Here is a 23,135-nt window from a genome sequence, read left to right as displayed (position 1 = left end):
AACATCATGTTTCAGACTTCAATGACAGAAACATTAAATTTTCACCATTTTTGTACACGATCAACACGTGATCAACGGAAAATTGTGAGGTTATGACATGTCATCTCACTCATTTGCATATTCATATCCGCTGTACACGAACTGTTTCGCTAAAATTAGCAACACTTCAAAATTTCATAACTTCCTTATTTTTCATCCAATTTCAGTCAAATTTCAGCCGTTGAACTCGTAAGATTTTACTCTTTTTTTTATAAGACTAACTTATTTTTGGACTGGATTTCCCCTTTAACTTTTATCATAAAGAATGCTTCTGACAGTGACGATTTAATTTCGAAATATTTTTAAAAAGTTCCAAGACCCATCACCATATGAACAGCCACTACTATGGCTAAGGAAACAACAAAAAATGAACTGAAATGAAATTAAAATGAAAAAACACTAAGCATGGACGAATTCATAAGTCGCTTACAAACCTCTGTTTGATTCAAACAGAAAATCGATAGCATGAAATATGCGACAAATCATTCAAGATACAAACTATTAAAATCAAATGGCTAAACATTTACTACTCAAATTAACATGCGTTAATCTATGGAAGGAAACTTGTCAAAGACCAACCCAAAGTAGGTCTATACAACTGAAAATAATTCCTTTAAAATCATAGCTGTAGATCGTAATAAATAAGAGGTGGTGGGGATTTCTTTTTTTTAACCAGAAGTTGAATGTATATCATTATTATAACAACAATCACGTGTTCTCCTACTGAATGATTTACGTTACTCTCATCATTCGTTTTAGTGTTGTCATTGGAATGGTGCCGAAATGACACACAGTAAATCAACAACTTACAAACAAATCTCAATCCTGATTAGGCCATCCTGCATTTCAAAAAGCAAAATAAAGCAAAGCAAACTTAAACGAATTGGATTTGATTTTCTTATTTGTTCTGTTACAATAATAATGAGTTTCCATATATAATATAATGTGGATAATTTTTCTTTCTTTCTTATGAGTTCCTCCACTGACACTCAGTATGATTATGAGATCTCTTAAAGTGAAATTTTATTAGCATGCAGATTTACATAATTGAAGTGTTTTATTTATTAATAATATCATTTCATTTGGTATCAGTACTGGCTTGAGTATTTTTTCTTTTCAAAAGGGCCCTATTTTTCAATAACTAGCAACAACGCATCGACATTGGTTTTATTTCAATTTCGGCGACAATCCCCTCATATCTACAGCTTCTTTTGGATTGAAAATACAATGAGGGAAAATATCTTTCTTTGATACTCGTAAACGTTAGTCATGGAAGTTTGTTGGATATCTGTAAGAACTTTTAATTTTTTAAAGAAGATATACAAAGTGTATCGGGACTCCCAATGTTTCGTAACATCACTGAGAAACATTGTGAGTCCTGATACGCTTTGTATCTTCTATAACATCTCATGTTTCACAAACAAACTTGTAATTCCAGTTACAATAAAAAATATTTCCATATACTGGGGTAAAACAGTAAATTGTTATTGTTTCTGCAATTCCAGTTACAATAAAAATATTTCCATGTCTTGAGGTAAAATAGTAAATTGTTCTTGTTTTCATTTTGTAAAAAAAGAAGACCCTTTCAAGAACGTTACAAAGAAATGTTTTTAGATTATGTTGTTGCCTGCGACTGTGGTATGATGTTTGTTTTTATGGGGCTGCGTGATCTCTTTGTAAAAGTATGACTTTTTACAGAATATGTTGTATTATATTTATTGAGCTTTTTGTCCATATCGAAGACCACATATCTCACAAGGTTACTCTTTTCATAGTCCTCTCTTTCTTTTTAAAAGATATTTGCATTCCTTTATTCGGGCTTGGGCTGCGTGATTATTTTTTCTTTGACATAGATATACGTTTCGAGCAATCTATGTAATGACATCGGTGTTGGGCAAAGGTGGCTGTCAAATTAAAATGCAATTCAAGCAAACATCACATTCTGACGTTGTAATTTTCTTAAAATTATGCAAAGTGATCATTTTCCTTCCATTTGCTGTTTCAAAGAAAACCCTTCAGTGAATGAGGCATTTTCATGGTAAGACTAACGTCTAAAATCAAAGCTTTCATATTAAGCTTTATATAGAGTTATTGCACATAATCTTGTATGCGTTTCGATAAGGCAAAACGTGGCAAACAATGCATGCAGTCGCGCGTGCCAAAGTTGCCTTTTCTCTGTACGTGCGCCCATCCGAGCATGCAACACGTCTGAAAGCTTGCGGTCCAATCCACTCACGACACTTCGGGCCGAGAAGGCTGGCCGGGGAAACTGTGAAGTACCGCCCCGCGATGACAGCGGATTCCATTCACGCTGCCTGCTGAAAGGGATAACTTCGAGAGTGTCGGGCGACGTCTGGCGGAGATCGAGTGCGTTTGCTCGGTCGCCGGGTGGCGGTCGGCGGTCCGTGGGAGCAGCGATGCGGCACGGGAATAGAAGATACCTCTTCGTCTCTTTCTTTCTCTCACTTTCGCTCATTCTTTCTATCCATACCAACCTCTTTAAATGACTGCATAAACGTTTTGTTTCGGCAGCAGATAATCAAATGGTGTCGTAGGGCTTGACTTGGATACGATTCGGGCGAGACACAATGCGACAGTGCCGCAATGGCGACATAGTTCCTGAATCTTGACGCCAGAAAAACCACGTAACTAAAAGAGTGCTTGCGTAATAGGCCTACAGTGCAAAGTGAAAAATGTGATAGACAATGAAAGTGTTACAGAAATGAAGCAAAGGGTTCGTCAATAATAGCTCACACGATCCTTAAAGTCACATGAGAATAATCTCTTTGTTTTGAATGACATCAAGTTACACACAAATGTATCAGTTATGAGAGAATCGGTTAGTATTGTAGCAACAACATTCAAAACATGGATACGGCAAATATTATTTGACATGAAATCAATCAAATCCCTAGAAAGTGATGACACACATTTTCTAAGATATGTGAAGGAAAGCAAGGATCAACAACTAATCAAAATTTAAAGCTTTGATAAATGATTAAGATAGAATAACAAGCTAATCAATGAATAATCATGCTCGTCTAATTACAGAAATTTAGACAATACAGCAGACTGTGATTAAATATTCAAGAAATGTGATAATGGACGTAGCAAATTCTTTCGAAATTTTGATCACACAATTTTGGAGAAAGAAATGGAAAGACAGCATGAACGCACTATATTGATCATAACCTTTCAAACAGAAGGAAAGCAATACATTTAATCAAAATTTCTGTTACTAAACACGATATGAACATTTAAAGTAATCATAAAGTAGGTTGTACATTACATCTGAAAAGAACATTGCACATCCTTATAATTTGACGATCACTACGATCACACACGTCTTTTATGTTCACCGCATTTTGTCATTAATTTTCCACAAAGATGACTTAACTGCATGCTGCTTTGAAAAAGGTAAAAAAAAAAACAGTCGGCAGGGAAAAATCAAGGGAAGTAAATAGGCTGACACAGAAGCGCAGAGTATTAACCTTGGAACGTTACTGAAACATTACGAGATATTTGCATAGTGAGGGTCAAAACACACAAACCACCCCGAGTGTGGTGGAAGAGGAATTTGTCGTCCTTTTCACTGCATGCCTACTGGTGTTGAGGAAGGAGAAAGTGTGTGTGTGTGTGTGTGTGTGTGTGAGGGAGAGAGGGAGAGGGAGATTGAGAGTGCATAGTTTGGGTACTGAATGCCCATTGGTCTAAAATGTCATTAGATTAAAACACGTAATCATCAACAGTTACATACACTCAAATACACACAGACACACACACAGAAACTCACGCATGAGATACTACTGTGCTTTCCCCCTCGAATACCCCTACACACACACATTAATTCTTGCGACCACATACACTAAACACACAGACACACGTGCGCCGGAGGATGGCGAAGCGAAGAAGAAAGGACCACACCGGGAGAGAAACACAAACGTGGCGGCCTATAAACCACACACACACACACACACATACACACATGAGTTCTTGATGGATAGAGGGCAAGTTGGAAGCGGTGCGGCGCCAGAACGTTGGCCGTGTTGAGCTGAGGGTTGACTGCTAGAACACGTTTCATTAGAAATTTCCTATATAATGACACTGCGAGTGCCTGGCGGCTGTCACTTAAACTGTTTAGAGTAGTTTTGTCTGTAGCGCCTTCTACTCCACGGCCACCCTGTGGGAAGTCCCCGATGACCGTATTGGCTGGCCCAATTTCATGCAAAATTGGAATATCCATCGACTGTCGTCCTGAAATGCTCCAAGTTTGGGGGAGTTTTATTGCTCTTCTTTCTCTTTCAAATCCATGATTGAGGGGCTTCTCAAAAACGACGATGTGCAAACATGATTATGCAATCATCCTCCTTTCGGAATTTCTGTGAGCGCTGAATGTCGCGGGATGACATGAATCTACACAACACTGTATTAAACGTTACCGGCAGAATATCATCATAAACACAATACAGTGATTGACACAACTTGATAATCCTTACATTGCAGATATATATTTCTTCGGATAGAAGACAGTTGGTTTATTCCAAATTGTATCGGGACGAAAACGGCGATGGACGCCCAGCTGATGCGGAGTCACCTCTCGCAGGCGAGCATTGGCGGCCTGAGCCCCTTCCCCGCCTACTCCTTCTCTACCGCCGCTCAAGCGCTAGGCTTCCACGTCCCGCCGCCGGGAGCAACGCCGGCAACGCACGGCGAGCTGGCCATCGCTACCTCGGTGGCTGCGGCAGCGGCGGCCGTCCGCGTTCAGAGCTCGATGGCGAACGAGCTCAAGCACGTCTCCGGCGACTGCTTCTCCGCCAAGGGGAAGTTGATGAGACCCGTCAACGATGAGGACGATGACGATAAAAACGGTGAGCGAAACCATTTTGTTTTTTCCGTATGTCGGAAAGCAGACTTATACTCAAAACTGTCATCCTCAACCACTGGAAGTAGAGAACTATGCACAAACTCATCCAGGTTTAAATCAAGAATTTAAGCAGCTTAGCCTATAGATATGGTAAAGGTTGATAGTTTAATAGTTTTCCTTCTATAACCACCGTTTTATTACCTGTTTAGAACATGGAAATGCAACACGGAATGAACAAAAGTTAGATAACCATATTGATCAGACCTCATGTTTTGATAATGTGCTGGTCTTTTTGTATAGACGGGAAAATGATTTTCGCAGATTTCTTTTTCCTTACTATAGGGAGTACTAATATTGTTACACATCAAATTCTGTTAAAATGTATTTGATATCAAGACTTTCGACAAACTGTTAACTCATAGACTTGTCCCAGATGCTGATTACAAAATCTGGAGCTTTGAATTTAATCAACATCAGCATGTTGAATCTGAAATGGTGTGATACGAATTTATGTAGTATTATGGCTTTTCGTAATAATAATAATTCAAAAGCTAAGTAATTATAAAGCGAAGGAAAGACAGACAAGTTGTTCTTTATGGTTTTCCCCCTTTTCATCTTAAAAACACTCCCCGTAGAGATTAAACATAATCTTTCCCTTGTTTGGTATTAATATCCTTTAGGTATTTATTCAGCATGGGTATATGAAACGTTCGTTCGTAGAAATATTGATCATATCGTGGTTTTGATGAAAAAACCTTGCTCTTGAATCTGTAGTCATTCATCCTTCATAAATCATCCGTTCCTCTAAATTCACTGAACTGAAATTGGATACTACCGTAGCGGCCAAGAGGTATATCAGAATTTTCCTTGCGGGAAATGTTTGATTGAATAGCAAGTTGTATCATTATTCATCTACCCATAAAGCAAAACATCACAAAACTGATGTGGGTCTCGATTGGTACTTGAACAAGCGAAGACATCTGAGAGCGCAAAAGCATTTTCAAGTCATGAATAACTCAAAACTATCACTTAGAGGAGGTTTGCCAGCCTATAGATTTCCTGTTTTATGAGAGTTATGTAAGATCATGGCACAGAGAGTGGAAAAGTTACATGACTGTCTCAGAAAAAAAAAGCAATTATGATCTTGAGTGACGAGTTTTTGTAATGTGAAATATTTATCTGTTGATGGTCATCACTGAAATCGGATAACGATATGCTTTAATATTTTAGTGTAACGCGTTATGATCAAATAAAAAACAAACGTAGACAAATATAATCTCACATATTATCTCCGGTCCTTAACCTACAAAATAATTGCTAGTATTTCTTGCTATTACATATTATATATACATATTCTGAGGTCTTTTTTTGTCTTACTTTTGACTTATTTTCATTAAGACTAGGTAAAGTTTGTACACTATTGATAAAGCATTTGACTTGATTCTTCCAAAGTTATTGACTCGCGCTTTAACCTTATGATTGTAAAGTGCATTATCAACTCGGAGGCCAGTACCATCAAATTCAAACAACAGTTAATGTCAATTGTCGGTTTTTTTTTTTTTTGGTCCAACTTTTCATCTCTTCCATTTGCTAGGTCTACGGCTTTAATACAGTATACGTATACATGCGATCTATCACATGAGTTATTTCGAGCTGTGACAAGCAGTCACGTACTTTTTACTTTTCTCAAAATATTTCATGAAGCTATTTATACATATCTTCTTTATGAGGAAATAAAAATCAGAATCAGGAGAGCATCTGTAACAAATCAAGATGACCAAAACAAACGCTCGGCAGTAAAGAGCACAACATAATGTTCCAAGGAAAGTCAATAAAAGTGCTTGGTTTATCGGAGAATGTACTTTTCTTACATTTACAGCACGGCAGTGATTCATTTCCATCATGGCAGTAGGCGACATTTTCTGAAGCTATGATATTCGTTCAAGGTAAAAATACACAATTTTGAGAGTAGAAGTCATTTCGAATGTTACGTCACTTTATGTGACATGGCACAGAGCCTGAACAGAAAGCCTAACATATTTTTGTACTGCTTGCCGCTTTAGTATAATTATAGTCGATAACAGACATACAGGCGTTGTAGATCAAAGTGACTGCCTGTTTACAAAATGGTGATTGAAATCTATAACTTGAATTTTCCTTATGTCACAACCTTTAAGATAAGCAAACGGTTCTATTCTCGCATTGATATCTCAATTTGATCACGGATTTCCGTCATAAGCGTTGATGTGACTGCTCGAAAATCTGAAAAATGTTTAATCTACCCGCTTCACACAACCCGAATCTTATCTTTGGCAATAGGACAGGTTTTGGGTTCCTGCGTCTATACATTAATGTCAAAACACATGTGCGTAAGATCTGAACATGGAAAAAAAATACTACCTTTATGGGGGATCAAAAATCGCAACTCCTTATATCCAAAATCATTCATCGCATATACACTTTGTGAGTACACGTGAGTATACTTATGATTGTAGGTTAAGTTGTGTCACAGAAAATGGAATGTTATGAAAGTTGCTTCATCTTTTGTTCCTTTACTTTAAAAGATTTCAGAGGTTGGCACACTTTGTCGTTTTTCATTCATTGCACAGTAACTTTGAAATTCGATTTGAATTTCATTGAACTGTGCGATTGCTGTTCTTTTCTTTTGAAATAATCTCTGGGAAAATAGAGATGATCTTATGCCGATATTAAACAATCGCAAATGAAATTAGCTGAAATAAATGACGCTTTACAATAATAGAGGGATAATAAAAAGAAAACAAAGCTGAAAAATTCCAGAGGGATGGATGTGATTTAAATTTCCCTTGTGATTTATACGTGTAACGCTATAAAATGGCAATTAAAAAAAAGTCATGTTTAGAGAGTCGTTAGATGTATTTTTAAGAAGTATTCTGTATACTCTAGAAAAACAACAACAAAACCAAGAAACTGTACGAGTTGTGTCAGGTCTGCTCAAGAGTTGTTTGAGTCGAGGTTATTGTCACTGATCCATGAAAGGAGGAATTGCTGAAAGCTCAGGGTACGCGAGCTGTAAAAGGGAATGTTGTTATCTGTGGATGGGAAGGAAATAAGTTGCGCCATTTCTGTCTTTTGATTGGAAGGTCTTCGAGATGATTCTTTAAGGGGAGTTTGTCATTGTCTTAATGACCTACAGGTCTCGATCCCCCCCCCCCCTTCCCTCTCTGTGCCTTTTACAAAATGACGCTCCTCCCTCGGATATTCGAGATGACAAGATGGACCGATTTGACCATGAATGTTTCGTAGCTTCATGATTTGATGTAGCGATGTCAGATCGAGCGAGAGGAGGACATCATATAATGTGATCGCCACCTACGGCGGGTGAGTTGAAACTTCGATATAGAGGAAGAAAACTGAAATTGGTAGAGATGGGAGACGGGGGGGGGGGGGGGGGTAGGGAATGAGAAGGGTATAAAAGAGAGGGAAGGAATAAGGAATTGAAACTGAGAACTACAAATTTGTAGGATGATACTGCTTGTTGCTGGCTTATTTGGCGCATTTGGGAACGCTGTCATAAACGCTTGGTAGCCATTAGCTCTGGCATGGGATGAAATTCCACAAACTTTTGTTGGGATCCATGTCCTTTTGAAAGATGACAACGTGTTTGATGAATAATTTTACATAGTTTCAGTAATGAGGTGCGTGGAGTGCTTCGGTCTTTCTGCCACACCGCGCGGGAGGCGGAGGGAGAGATGGGAAACTGGGGGGGGGGGGGGGGGTGGGTAGAGAGAGAGGGGAGGGGAGGGAGAGAGGGGGAAGGAATAGGTGAAGGGATGAAGGGGGGATTTCGTGCATCACGTTTCAGCAGATTGTGACGGCATGGAAAGGAGACGACAGTTTCTCAGTCTTCGTGGCATTTTTCCCTCTGGTCTTTATTTCTGTGAAATTCCATTAACGGCGAGACGACGATATCAAGATGTCAAGATATCATCCGATGCCATAACGTCACTTAATGTAAGAGGAGACATTTAAGATTTTGTTTTTACACTTGTGTCTACATGCTATTCATTGTTGATGTTTTTGCGATGTTTAGAGCAACATGGGTTGCGATAGAAGAAAGATTTTTTTTTTCTCATCGACAATCTTTGAACGGTACTTCCACACAATTTTCTTTCAAACTGTATTTTGGCAACATTGTTTTTAGCTTGGTACTGAGTGTAGTGGTAATCAATACATCATACTTTCTTGTAAATTGAAATGCATTCGTCTTATCCTCTAATGACCTCCCATGTAAAGTAAAAAAAGTCGCATTTTGTCGATGCATTAAATGAATTAGCTTTGTGTCGTCTCCAACTGCGCATTTGAATACACTCCACTATACATGCCGATATACTTTCAGAAACGAGCTGCCATCCTGAGCTCAGAGTAAAAGAACAAGAACCACCATTACAGAGAATTATGTGATATTTCCCAAATCGCCTTGGGCGACAACTAGAAACTGGGGAAATCGCAAGGCGACGCTCTCATCGCCAAATAAACAAAATGATTTAGGCAGTTTGTGATTTTTCCTCCCTCAAATGTCATCTCGCAGATATGGCTTTATCGGACGGGGGCAAACGAATCATTAAACCGAATTATCCGTTTGTTCTGCTTGTACGAGAACGGTCGCTACTAATAGGTTTGATCCTCCTTTAATTGACTCCTTTGATGAAATTAAAACCCGGCAATGACGCTTACGAGCATTGCCTCGGAATGGGCGAGGCGATATGGCCTTCCCAGCATCCCTCGCCCGAGCAATAAGACTCATGAGTTCTGGTACTTATTATCAAAAATCCCCGGCGATAACGATCCATAAAGTGGATCCTTAAGAACATATCGGCGCTGGAGCGACTCGGTATATTACTCAGATTTTCGGTAACCGCTTCTTCTTGCACTACACGCCAAGACTATTTCAACAGATCGGCTCGGCGTTTATGGGCAGGGATGTCTAGTACACGATGAAGTTCTCTAGGTTGAGGAGAGGTGAATAGTCTTTTGCTGACTTTTTTTATTTTAAAATCTGTTCATGTATACCACATCATTAAGGATAGATGTCATAGTTTGATGGTCCACCACTTTGCTGCCCTGGTTTCGTAATTATGTTCCTAAGTCTATTACATACGGATATTTCCTTATTTTATCATGTTTGTTATCTTCAGGTCACCTAATAATGACCGAACTATCTCAGTTACGTTGAAAAGACTTTAATACGCACACTTGAAAGAGGACAGCTATAATCTGGGACAATGTTTTCGACTTTCTTTCAAACGACACACACATACTGTTGACATGATTACGTAGCTCTTAAACTGGAAATGCACGTAAGGAAAAGCAGAAGAAATTGTCATCATGCCGGAAAAGATGATCGCCTGTACTTTTGGCAATTTAGTATCTTTTTTGCTTCATCGCGTTTTATCATGTCAATTTTGTGTTGAGCACTTTCTACAAGCTTTGTAGAAATTTCCATGCGTATCATTCCTCCGTATACATCATTAGATAATGATTGACATTTGCCGAAATTTTCATACTTTCTTTGATTTCTCTTTGCTGTTTAAAAGAAAATATCTCAATGATTTTGAAACAACTTGTCTCAAAGCCTAGAATAGCGTTCGTTCCATTTTGAAATTGCTCAATACAATTTCCTCGGCCATCATTAACAATGATAATGAAGATATTATTTCAAAATCAAGAGGAATCAAATCTACGTATGAAAATTAATGTAATTCAGTGTGCAAACAAAACGACACTCTTATACTCTCCATTCTACAAATACCCGGATTTTTGCGGCATTTTTGGTAGAACTACTCATTAGGAGCCCCGTCTTGGTAGTTGCTCTCGAGTTTATAGAATGCCAGTTGTAACGCACAGTGGTTGGCAACGGCACGGCCGGTAAGTGCAACCGGTGCAGTAGACCTATAGTCCAGCAGAGATGCTGCGCCGGGATTCGTCAACCCAATCGTCGCCGGATAGTAGTGGCGGACGTAATGGAATCTCCCGTGAGGACTATGCTCTTCTCTACTGTACTACATCGGTTCTTGCCGTTTTGGGCAGACTTTTTTTAAACTTACATGTTGTTTTCGTGAGGCTTAAAAAGACAAGAAGGAAGATTAGAGAAAGACCAAAGAATGCAGTCGTTGGTTTAGTTACAGAGACTTGTAAATATTGTTCAACGACGAAAATTTATTTCATGTTATAAATATATTATTATCATCATCATCATATATTATTGTATATTGATAAGAGTCTGTAGAGCCTGATAAGACACAAGAACAAAAAGATAAAACATGCGGAGGCGATGGAACTTTATTGGAGAGCTGAGAGCAATTTTGACAAGCGCGACGCGAAGCGAGCGGAATCAGAAAACTAAACATTACCTTAGCGCCGCAGCATCGGCGTTGTAATTGTGGTCAGAGTACCGACGAACATGGACGAATTTCATCATCAGGGGCAATATTACGAACGGCCAATGAAATTACGCTGAAGGGGTTACTGCATGGTTTGATACTCGATAACACTCTTTGACTCCTACTTTTCCCAACACCAACCCCCCACTCTTACATCTCCCCACCTTCTCTCTATCTTTCTTCCCCCTCCTCCTATATTTCTTCTGTTATCCCCTACCTTCTCCCGTTTGTCTCTTCAGTGACTCTGCGTTCTCGCGTCGGGACGCTGGGACCCGGAAATTAATAGATACACTTTCCTCCTCCGATACTCTACGGAGTCGGGGAAACCGAGCGACAGTTTCGCGTCACTTTTCATCCACGATGAGCTGTCAGAGACATTTAAAGAGCATTGGGCGGGTCTTTTCTAGTGAGAAGCACGTAACATTAAATAGAATCAATCTTTCGCTAGTCGCCGCAGTCAGGGAGGGCCCGCCGCTTTTTTACACGCGCGCTCGTGTTTACGCAGCCCCGCGGGTCGGAGCAGGTAACAACGCATTTGTCTTGCGGGGTGATGTACGCAGGGCTCCCGCCGCTATAAAAAGTGAGTCATGGAATGGAAACGGCCAATAGTCTGACAAAAATGGCGAAGAGGTAAAGGGTGCTCGTGAATGCAAGCAGGGACAAGATAACGAGTAGCTTTACGCAGTTGATGGGTCCACATTATTACCCTTGCTGCACGCACGCGCATGACTGATCTGTCACGCCGCATTGTGCTTGTTCGGCGGGGACGAATTAAAAGTTGGCGCGCGAAATGGACTCTACCGAAGCAAGCAAGCTCGCCCGCGGGCACCAGCAAATTCCGTCGATTTGGAAAATCATTTTGTATCGTCTGCAACCGCGAGGAAAGGGAGGAAATTATGCGATAACACTTTTCTAATAGGTAGATTGACCCCATAAAATGTTGCAAATGATTGTGGCCCGGGAAAACGGATGTGTTCAGTGGCTGGTAACGTTTTTGACATATTATTGCTGCAAGCGCGTTTTCAAAACAAGGGAAAAAAGACAAGATAAAGAGAAAGAGAAGGAGAGGGGAAGAGTGTGACGAAATAAAGGACAGCGCTCTGCTCGCACTCTCTTCCCGATCAGCAGCGGATGAAACGCAAATGTGTACAATTGCCGAGCAAGATGGTTAACTGGCGTGAACGGACAACCAGCCCGGAGCCATTTTCCCAGGCCCCTTTTCAATTCCTTCCTCGGTTAATTACGTGTTTCACCCCCTAAAACGACGAGCCCTCTGTCCCGCGCGCCTATCAAAACATTTATGTCAATAATTGCCTTCCCTCCTATGTCTTCCATTAGACGAAGGGGGAAGAAAGACAAGATTCTTGATGACTTTTTACGGTGACGCGAAAGCAGGTGTAATCTCGCACAAAATCTTTTAACCTTTTTACCTCGCAACTGGCTTTGAAGGTGCATCGTTCTGGGACGGGCAGGCAGAAACTCCTCGAAAATAGTTTACGAAGTAGAGCATAGACCCTAGGGAGAAGTTTACTCTCGGTCGCGAAAATTAGCTGAGAAATTGCCGTCCCTTCAAAATTGAGTTTTACACGTCGCCTATTAATTTCTCCTATATCCATTTTGTTCCCAGAACCGGGCACAACAACAAAAGTTCGATTGATCTTACATGAGGAGAAGGTGATGTCGATTCTGGAGCATCTATCCAAAAACAGAATTCTATTTACATTATTCACTTTCGAGCACAACGCGTACCTTTTTTTTTCTCTCCCCTATTCACGCAGATGTAATTTTAGAAAGGTGTCTTTAGGAAATATTGATATAATCCTCTGATTTCCCATTTCCCCCTCGTGTGTATACAGCGGGGAGCCTGTGTTATTTTTAAGCGGATTTCGGCGAGGTCTTTGGGGAAAACCCCCGAACGCGGCTCACTCCCGGGTTTGCGGGGTATCACGGCGTACTTATACCTCTGAGTGTATTCGTGTGTATGTGTGTAATGCGATTAGGACTGGAGCAAAATGTTTGCAGTGCTAGATATCTATGAGATGGGGGTTGTCTCGGAGGAGCAGAATACACAAAAACGAAACGTATTACACGCCGATTACATGGCTAACACGCCAGATACCTCTCCGCTTTTTTTATTTGACTCTCATGCATGGGGAAAACAACTCAAAATAAAAAGGACTGTGTTCGACAAAAATGTATTACTTATAAGATCGATGGAATTAGAGCCTTTGAAATTAGGGTAGATGCTTAAAGTGGGGTCCTAGTATTTATTTCGTTATACATCCATCATAGAGGGACAGTGGATATTGAAACACGTTGACACGAGCCAGAGACACGAACAAATTTGAACTATTTTTACTTTTTTCCACTGACTGCTGTGTCTCAAATATCGATGACCTTTTTACAGTTCGCTGGCGACATGTAGCCTACTCATGAGCAGAGAGCTGACAAAATCGTAATTGGGGTGTAAAATTTAATCGTTTGGATACACACGCACATACTAAAATGCTACAAACGTGATGAAAATAAAAGAATAAGTAGTCGTACAAACTCGTATACACACATTATATGGAAACACACAAACCCACACACATCCATACATAACACATATCTAATCAAATAGACGCATCAAGTTCACATATGAGAGAGCTAGTGTGTGTGTGAGTGAGAATACATGGAAGTTAAACACAAACATAATTGTAATCTATGCATGTATTCCCTCACTAAAAGCCTTACGTCTCTATTTTTGCGCACGGACGACATGGATTTTCTACGAGCCTGCAACCATATTACTCAGCATAACCAATACTCCGGGTAAATGGGTTGCCCACACTATAACGCAGCTCCATTGGTCGGAAAGTACTATCGCTTTGACCTACTCTATTAATACCATAAGTATAGAAGCGTTTTGATTGTCGTATCAGCAGTGTACAATCCTTTCATTGTCAATGAGTCAAATGTACACAAATTTGACATACAAACAAAGGTGATTAATGTGGCACCCAGAGAACTAAACATGATAGATTATTTGTCGTTTTTCTTTGCCCCGTTCAGAAAAAGACGACAAAGACCCGAACGGCAGTAAGAGACGGCGGAGTCGCACTAATTTCAACGGTTGGCAACTCGAAGAGTTAGAACGCGCCTTCAACGAAAGCCATTACCCGGATGTCTTTACCAGGGAAGCCCTGGCCATGCGATTGGACCTCGTTGAGTCACGTGTTCAGGTACTTATAAATATTCATATGTCATCCACCCATATAGATTTTTGCTTTTCATGCTTTCCACAGAAATCTGTTTTGATTTCGCTTACATACATTCACAAAATAACAATGATCGTTTTAGATGCTGTGACTGAATGATCATATAGGTGCCACACATTTTTCATTTTCTAATCTTAATATCAATATTCTTTGCATTAATCGTAGCAATGATATATTATTTCTTCGATGTTACATGCAATGTAGATCAGTGTCTTATGGAAATTGGATCAGTCAATGATGAAACTATTTCTGCAAATATCTGATTAAGAAATCAAGTTAACTTTAGCAAGACCTCTTTCTGTGTAGACAGTTCAATCAGTTCTTTGTGACGATGCTAGAGTCCCATGCTAAAAACATCGATATAATGAATAGTTCCATTCGGTTTCAGCAAAGACTCTATGCTGCCGAACTGACGACCCTGTGGCAACGGTTAATCAATTATCATTACCCCCTTTTTTGTCTAAAATTCCCCTTTTTTCATTTTTTTCTTTAAAAAGCCAAAACAACCCAAATATAATTGAATTTCTTGATATGATTTTTTTTTTTTTTGCCCACGATTATTACGGATTATCATAGTCTTTTCGTCGCACAACGTTAATCTTCGTCTGGGAATACATTCATACTATTAAGGCTTTGGAGATGGCGTGAAAACAATAACAGACAGGTGTGACCTTGAGTTTCATATCATGGCAAAATCATAGAATAAACGTCACCGACAAGACGCTGCACTTAAGACATTTGAGGAGATATAAACTTCAAATTCGCAATGGTATAGACTTAGAAACAACAGGTACAAAGAAGAGTACAGAAAGTTGACTGCTGACCACGCACTATGCAGGGCGATATTTAGTCAGAAGTGGTTTGTCTCTTACTAATTAACTAAAAGTTATCTCTGGATCTTTGTTTCGATATTTTTCTTGTGTTTTTTCTTTGTCTTTGTTCTTTGCTGCCTTACACTTGTTTGTTGCTAGAGGCAAGTGTGTCAATCCAGCAAACCTATTTACATAATCTATCTCGCCAGCTCTGCTCTCTCAATAGCTGCCTTCTATTCTTTCATATTTCACCGCTGATTATATAATTGATTGTTCCGCCTATTCCTCGCGCCTACTGGATGAGTTTAGTCACAGCCCTTCAATCGCAAACGGTCAACGCATTTGTAGCAACAGGCGAGAAATATAATGTATAGCACCCGTAACGATTGAGCGCCGGCTTTTGTTCTTTCTGTACGTGTGTCACTGGCAGCCGAGAGAGCTTTCAAGGGAGAAACAAACAAAACAAAACTTTTAAAAGGAGAAGACCCACACCTAAAAACCGTTCGATTGGTCACCCTGTGTGTCAGACTTTAAAGAAAGAAGACTATTTGTAGTGGATATTAGCACAGATAAAGGACGGTCGTCGATGGGACGTGGTGAAATTAATTTACTCTTTGTGCGCTCTCTTTTTTTTTTTCTTCTTTGTCTCTGGTGTTACGCGTAAGCTCGTAGAAGTGTTGATTTAACAGCCACCCTCGTGGCAATTGTTTCTTCCAATGGACGTAATTGACTTCACTGTTGGCAGAAACTTGCTAATGTGTGCGATACAATGACCAGTGCATCTGTACGTACAGTCATAATTTGTAGTCTGCCAAACCGTGGGACCATCTCTCCCCCTCTCCCTTCCGTTGCAGGTAAACCTCACTTCAATTCTTCTGTAAAGAGAACGTTTATGTAAACGGCCATCTATCGACACATTGTCAAAGTTCTGCCCTCATTCTTTCGGTGTCGATCCCGATACGAAAGCTGAATCGAACCATCCTACTTTGTACACAGTCACCAATATATGCACTCTCTCCAATCCAGGCATGGGCTCCCCCGTTTATTCCTATTCTTCTTCTTCTTCTTCTTCTGCTTCTTGTTCTCGGATCCTTCTATTTGTTGTATACCTCGTGGGTTGACATCTATCGAGGACCACTTAAGATCGATAATTGAATCAAAATATTTGCCAATAATGCCCGTAATTAATCTGCGGGGAGCGTAATTGGTTCGGTTCTCATTAGCTAATTGGCAAAAGACTGGAACCCCCAACCGACGACGAACAGTTTCGTTGGCCACATGTTGAACGCGCTATCACGGTGGGAGAACTTTTGTGTGAGAGCCTTTGTTAATTTCTAATTTGGCCTCGCGTCCCTCATAAATGCACTATTTATTCATTGCTCAACATCATTGTTCTACATTATTGTTCATCTTGGTGGAAGAACTCAAGAAATTATGTTTCTGGTTATCTCTTACCAATGTCGCTTAGATATTGAAAATAAAACAAACCACAAATCATTCTCTTTTCATCTTGAGTCCTCTTAATTTCAAAGTGTTCATGCCTTTTATTTTATTAAACACCACGGGCAAGCTTTCATTTCATTAATTCCGTCCAAATCATGAACACATTATACACGTGTTCCCTGTCAAGATTTATTCATGAATATAATTATGGTGTTATCACACCCCTTCCATATCCGTTCTTTCTGGACTGTGATTATCTGAAAAACCACTAAAACCAATAAAATGCAGCTCTAATTTCATGTTTTCTGCTCCCCGTACAAACAAAGTATGATCACTTATGGGATCTTTTGCGTATGTGTGCGTGTATGTATGTGAAAGTGGTGCATTCATTGCTGAAAATCTTTTTTTTTTGGGGGGGGGGGGGGCGGGGGCGGGGGGGGGGGGGGGGGGCAGTTCAAAGAATTGCATGACGAGGACCAGGAAAAAAAAAACCCGAATAACATCAGCAACATTTCAGACATGGAACTGACGTAATTATATTTCTTCCCTTTTTAAATCTCTGTTCTATCATCGTTTGATGCTCCTTGGATCTTAAAAGGATTTGAGGTTTCCAACATTTTTTTTTATGATGATTTTTTTGTTGTTGAGATAATGAGAAACCTCTTATGAAATATGAACGACCATATAATTCTAAAAGAAATTCAAAGCTCTTTTTTGATGAAAATTGGCTTTGAAATGGCTGAGATATCCAAAACAGAGAGATCTTAATAAAAAGTGGGACTCACCTTTTATTTGGATCGCTTTGGTTTACTTTGTTCTTGGATCTCTCAGCCATATCAAACCCGATTTTCATCAAATAAGCTTTTGATTCCTCTTAGAATTGTATGTTTGTTTGTTTTTTACATTTCATAAAGTGCCCTCTAAGTATCTGGCAAAAAGTTAAAAGCTGAATACCCATCTCAACCAATACTGTACCATCCCTTTAAGATTACCTTAAGTTGCAACAACAACAACAACAACGACAACCAAAAACATTTTCATGCCGCTTTGACGTAATGACAGCAACTTTTGTATTTTGTTGTGACGGGAGTGTTGCCAATTTTAAGCCAATATGAGCCACCACCCCCTGTGACCATTCCACTCCCCCCCCCCCCATGATTTGCCCCCCCCCCCCCAAAAAAAAAAAAAAAAAAAGATCTTGAGTCCTCTGTTATACATTTCAATCCATTATTACCGCTGCACACTGCCTCAGTCTAATTTCGGCTCTTCCTTGAATTTGATTTTTTTTTTTTCTCTTTTTTTCTCTGGTCATAACCCAGAACTCGAGGGTCGGTGAAAGCCACTCACAATACTGGGAAATGTAATTAAATAATCCCTCGAAGATTGCCATCAGAATCAATCAGTAATTGCTGAACGTATTGCCGTTATCAACGGCCGAAAATGGAGGACACTAATGGACAATTATTTAATATCATGTCAAAACTGCCACAATTCCCGTGCGGAACGAATTTTATGCAAATATGTACACAGATTAGATGATATCGCACCCGACGAAACTGTAGGGCTGACCTATCCCTTTTCAATCAATGCGATAACACGATTGGTCACGAAATCTGAATCCAATTAAAATCGTCTCTCTCATTTCAGTCCTTAGGTAATTTCCACTGTTTAAAGGAAAGTTACACTTCTCGGTGTCAAAAATAGCAGGTTCCGGAAACATGCTCGGAAAAATTGTCGTTTAATTTGATTCAGACTTAGTGTTACCGTCATTACGATCAATCAAAAGGCCTATCCACGTAATATGCATGCAATGCTTGTATTTTCTGCTTTCGAGGAAAGTGTGCACTTAAATCTATATATCGTACTCGGATCTCATAACATTTCAAGTTCAAAGACTGTCATATCTTTGTCTTTTTCTGTATTAGATTATCTTGATGTTTGAAACGAACTCAGTTCTCTATGAAAATATATTCCATTTGAAAAATCTGTGCATGAGTCTAGTAAAATCTGACGATTTCTCTTCCTCAACAAATACTTACTGGAGCGCGTCCGTGCTCGACTTCGCTGCAGTGCCATACATTTGACCAGAGACTGTGTGGACGTCGATTTACATGATATTTTCTACAAACACAGCTAGTCTTGCCTTTTCCCGTGAAAGCGGCTGAGATCATTCCCATAATGCAAAGTATTAAGTGATCAATGAAAACTCGTAGAGAAGGCGCCTATGAATTATAATCTATGACATTAAACGTAGACAGTTCTCCCTGTCATACAACGATGAAATTGCCCTAATGGTTGATGCTGACGAAAGGGTGATATATTTACGGTAAATTACTCAAACCGAATCACTTTTGTGCGTATATTTAACTAAATATGACGATGATTGTAATTAACATAACCCGATGCACACAATAACCTGTAGGCAATAATACTTGTCGCGCACGCAGTTCCGACAAGCCGTGCCTGAACTCATAAGCAATTAAAATCCTTGCCGTGTACATAAGAAGCGGTGAATTGATTTGTATAAATGGATAAAGGAGCCCTCCTAATTTCATTTCTGATTATCATCGGCCTTTATTTTTTCCAGACTCAGTCTGTGGGACAAGGAAAAGCGTAGAGTTGGCGGTTTCGCATTTCGACCATTCGGACGACCAGCAATCGAACACAAAAGACGTTTCCTGAGAAATAACTCGCAGTTTCCGCCGTCTTGTTCAAGCAAAGCATGATGGACTTGCGCGCTTCGCGAGTTACGCCTTCTCCCCCAGGTCTATCTTTTCATATTATCTGTTGCTGTTTTTGTTTCTTTACTATTTATATGGTTCGGACCAGGAGCAAGGCGTACTCAGAATCAAGATAATTGCGAATTGAAAAGTAATTATTATCCAGCCTTGAGATCGGGAAGGAAATGAAACAACTTTTGAACGATACAGAATATAGCGTGGTTTCCCTGTATTTGATCATTTCTCTCCCTCCCCCTCCCCCCCCCCCCAAAAAAAAAAATTATATGTATATATATCAATGCTTGCATGCAATTACTGGGATGTCTTGAGACAATTGTTGTCTTCAGGGACCCATATATCAGCGGCTAGTTCATCAGATTAAGAAAAGAAAAGTGGGTGTCATTTAGCAAAGATTAATTGATATACTATATGCATCGACAGAACTTGCACTGACTATAAAGTCCGTGTATGCATAAAAGTGGCACATTATGGGAATTCTCCCTGCGAATTAGATACCTTGTGCAGTCGACACAGACAATGCCATTTCACAGATACACTCAGTGTGCAAGGTTCGTATAGGAAAATCTCTTGATGTCTTAACTTGGTGTCATTATCCTTGTCAGAGGAACAACCCCGCACCGCGCATGCTCTTAATGTTTATGTATGTTGTTGTTGGGTTTCTTTTTTTACACGAAAAAAAAAAAGGTATACTCTCTGCAGTGAATTTGCGGATCTTCCGGATGGTTACAATCAATGCCAACCTCTCCTGTTCTTACACAAAAACAATAACAGTGTCAGTGGAGAAGGAGCCGCGCAGTGGGAGAAATGGATTTTGCTGGTTTCTTGAAGTGTTTCGACGCCAAGGCGCGTCCGCTCGCTCGCTGGATGGGCGGCGTATACGAGAGTGTACATGCCAGCTCTTTAATGGCGTCGGGATGCAACAATAGCCCTAGCACGGGATGAAGGCGAATCGTTTTGGAAATCTGCATGCGCACCGTTTTTTTGCCATGGTGCCGTCAGAGGAAACCAGGGGAGAGAATATGAGGGAAAGAGAGAGAAAGACAGACAGAGGGAAGAGATGGGGAGGGGGTAGATAGAGAGAGAGTGTGTGTGTGAGAGGAAGGGGAGAGAGTTCGAACGGAGACTGAGAATAAGCATACTTCTTAGGAGAGATCAATGAAAAGGGATACAAAGGTTTTGCCCGAAGGAGCGCGTACCTTCTGTCGAAGTATTTCTCGTGGCGAACACTTTGTAGCAGATTTTTTCTCCTTTGCTGTCAAAATCCATTTAAGCTGTTTCCTTCTGTTTCAAATGATTTCCTTCTCCCATAATTTAACCCCCACACTTTCTATTCTCTCCCTCCCCCCCCCCCCCCCCTCCTCCTTTCTGGTCAATTTCAAGAAGTTAATGAGCTCAAGTGTGAATCGTGCCTGTTCGCAAAGCAATAAAAAAAATACACCATGTGCAACCATATGAATTTGGGCTGCTAAATATGCTTTTCTAGACGACAAGGCGATCTGTATATAGCAGATAACTGAATAAGAAAGACGGACAGCTTTAATTTTTATTTTTTAAAAAAGGCAGTGACAGAACTCTCCTGTTTATTCACTTTTGATAAAAAAATGTCTGATTACCAATGTTGTTTTGTAGCGTCTTTCTAATTCTCTTTGGTATCACCCACGCGGAGTTTGAATGTTTAGGCAGTCTTTTTAATTGACGCATTCCAAGTATCTCTTATTGAATGAATGTATAAATGATCCGATATGAAAACATGTAAATATGTACATATAACATTTCTTCTGTGAATATCGCAAATGCATTCTATAATTCATATTGTTGAATGGACTGGTCTCGACTAGCCTACACGCTATTACCGGTTCTTTTTCCCCCACACTGTCCTTTACTATTGATTTCTTTGACTACATTGATAATGTTTATTATGTTATTGTTTGGTAAATAAATTTCATTTCATTTCATTTCATTTCATTTCACTTCATTCCATTCCAAAGCGATGCATGGGAAAGCATTGCAACGGTTAGTAGCGGAGAGTCTGGTAGGGCAAAGTTCTTCACGTAGGTTTCAGAGCCACCTGTGCTACCTTCGTTTCCTTAAACTCTTTAAAATGTATTAAGACACATTTGGCATTTCGTAATACTTGTCCTAAATCTTAACCCGATTTTTTTTTTCTGAGCAGCAGCAAACAAGTTGATAAGTCCAATTTGTAACTCTCCTAGGCAGGGATCTCTGAATTAGCTTCCATTTGCTTCTGCCCAATATGTGTTTGAATTAAAAAAAAAAACATTGTGAATCGACACTTTTGTTTGTTTGTTTGTTTGTTATCAGGCTTTTTTTCAAACCACGATTAAGGAAATTTGATGATAGTGATGATGGCATGTGATAACGAGAACGTGGCTTCCCAGAGGCAAATATTACCGCATAATCAGACGATTGTATCACTCGCGATAATAATCTCCTTAAAAAAATGAAGAAAAGAATGACAAACACAAAACAGCGGCAGTAGAAGAATAAGGCAGACCGTTACTGTCTTTACATTGCTTTGCCTCTGGTGCCATTTTATCTCCTTTTGAGAGGAATGCGACAAAACTCGATAATAGTTCGATCTTTCATCTATTGAATTCGTTACTGGAAGATGTTTTTTTGGCAGGGATGATGTATATTTCCCCCCATCTTCGCCGGCCATGTCCCCCCGTGGGATTAGGACAGATCTAATTCGTACCAGACGCACGTGCGGGATTATTTTTCTATGAATATTAACCACATTTTTGTAGGGATTACCGATGATCCTTCGGCGGCTAAGGCTAGGGTTACTCGCCCGCCGCCAAAATGATTATCAAAATTAAATCAGACTCGCATTCAATTGAAATTACAAACTAAGAAACTTTCTTAGGCACACGACCATCCTTTGACGTTTTGAGAAAGAGAAGGAGATTTATACTAAGGCAGAGATGGGGGGGGGTGGGTAGACACCGTCACATTATATGTTTGGCATCGGCTGAGAATCATACACTGTTTTGAAGGGGAACAAATCATGACGAGAATAGAATTGCCTTTTAATGAAGTTACGCCGAGATATTGAATCAGCAGAGCAAGGGAACCTTCGAATCTGAAATTGACCGAACTCATTTGGGATTAAGGACGTCAGGTATCGGTGAACTCATTTCTAGAATTCAGTCCGAAGGTTTATATAGACTGTGGTAGGTTTTGACAAAATAAATTAAGGATTCGAAGTACCAGAAGGTTCCCTTAAAATCTCCATGCAATTTAAGGGGGTGGGGGGGGGGGGCCTTGAATCCTCCCGGTTCAAGTATACAGGCCTTGTAGGAGTACAGTATGAAATTGAATAAGGAGAGAGAGAAAAAAAAGAGGGGATTATTCGGGAAGGGGGTTGATTTTGACTGTGTATACACTGCAGTTCATAAGTGTTTTAATGTAGTTACATACGGGTTAATATACGAAAGGGTTGCATACGGCAAATTTGCGAATTTAACCCTCTGCATACATAAGATTGGCACTATTGGATATAGTATCAATATCAGTAAAAAGCAAGTCCTGTA

At 39.8% G+C, this 23,135-nt stretch overlaps 1 pseudogene; it reads left to right on the top strand.

The window, feature by feature from the left end:
* The first annotated feature begins 4,606 nt into the window (after positions 1-4,606).
* LOC139708926 (uncharacterized) overlaps positions 4,607-23,135 on the top strand; it is a 36,953-nt pseudogene continuing 18,424 nt past the window's right edge.

This window comes from Diadema antillarum, unplaced genomic scaffold (genome assembly GCF_040938485.1).
Source record: "Diadema antillarum isolate AM-2024a unplaced genomic scaffold, OU_Dant_1.0 seq00001390_RagTag, whole genome shotgun sequence".
NCBI lineage: Eukaryota > Metazoa > Echinodermata > Echinoidea > Diadematoida > Diadematidae > Diadema > Diadema antillarum.
Note: the sequence above shows the minus strand (reverse complement) of the source record. Positions and strands in the feature narration are given on the sequence as shown.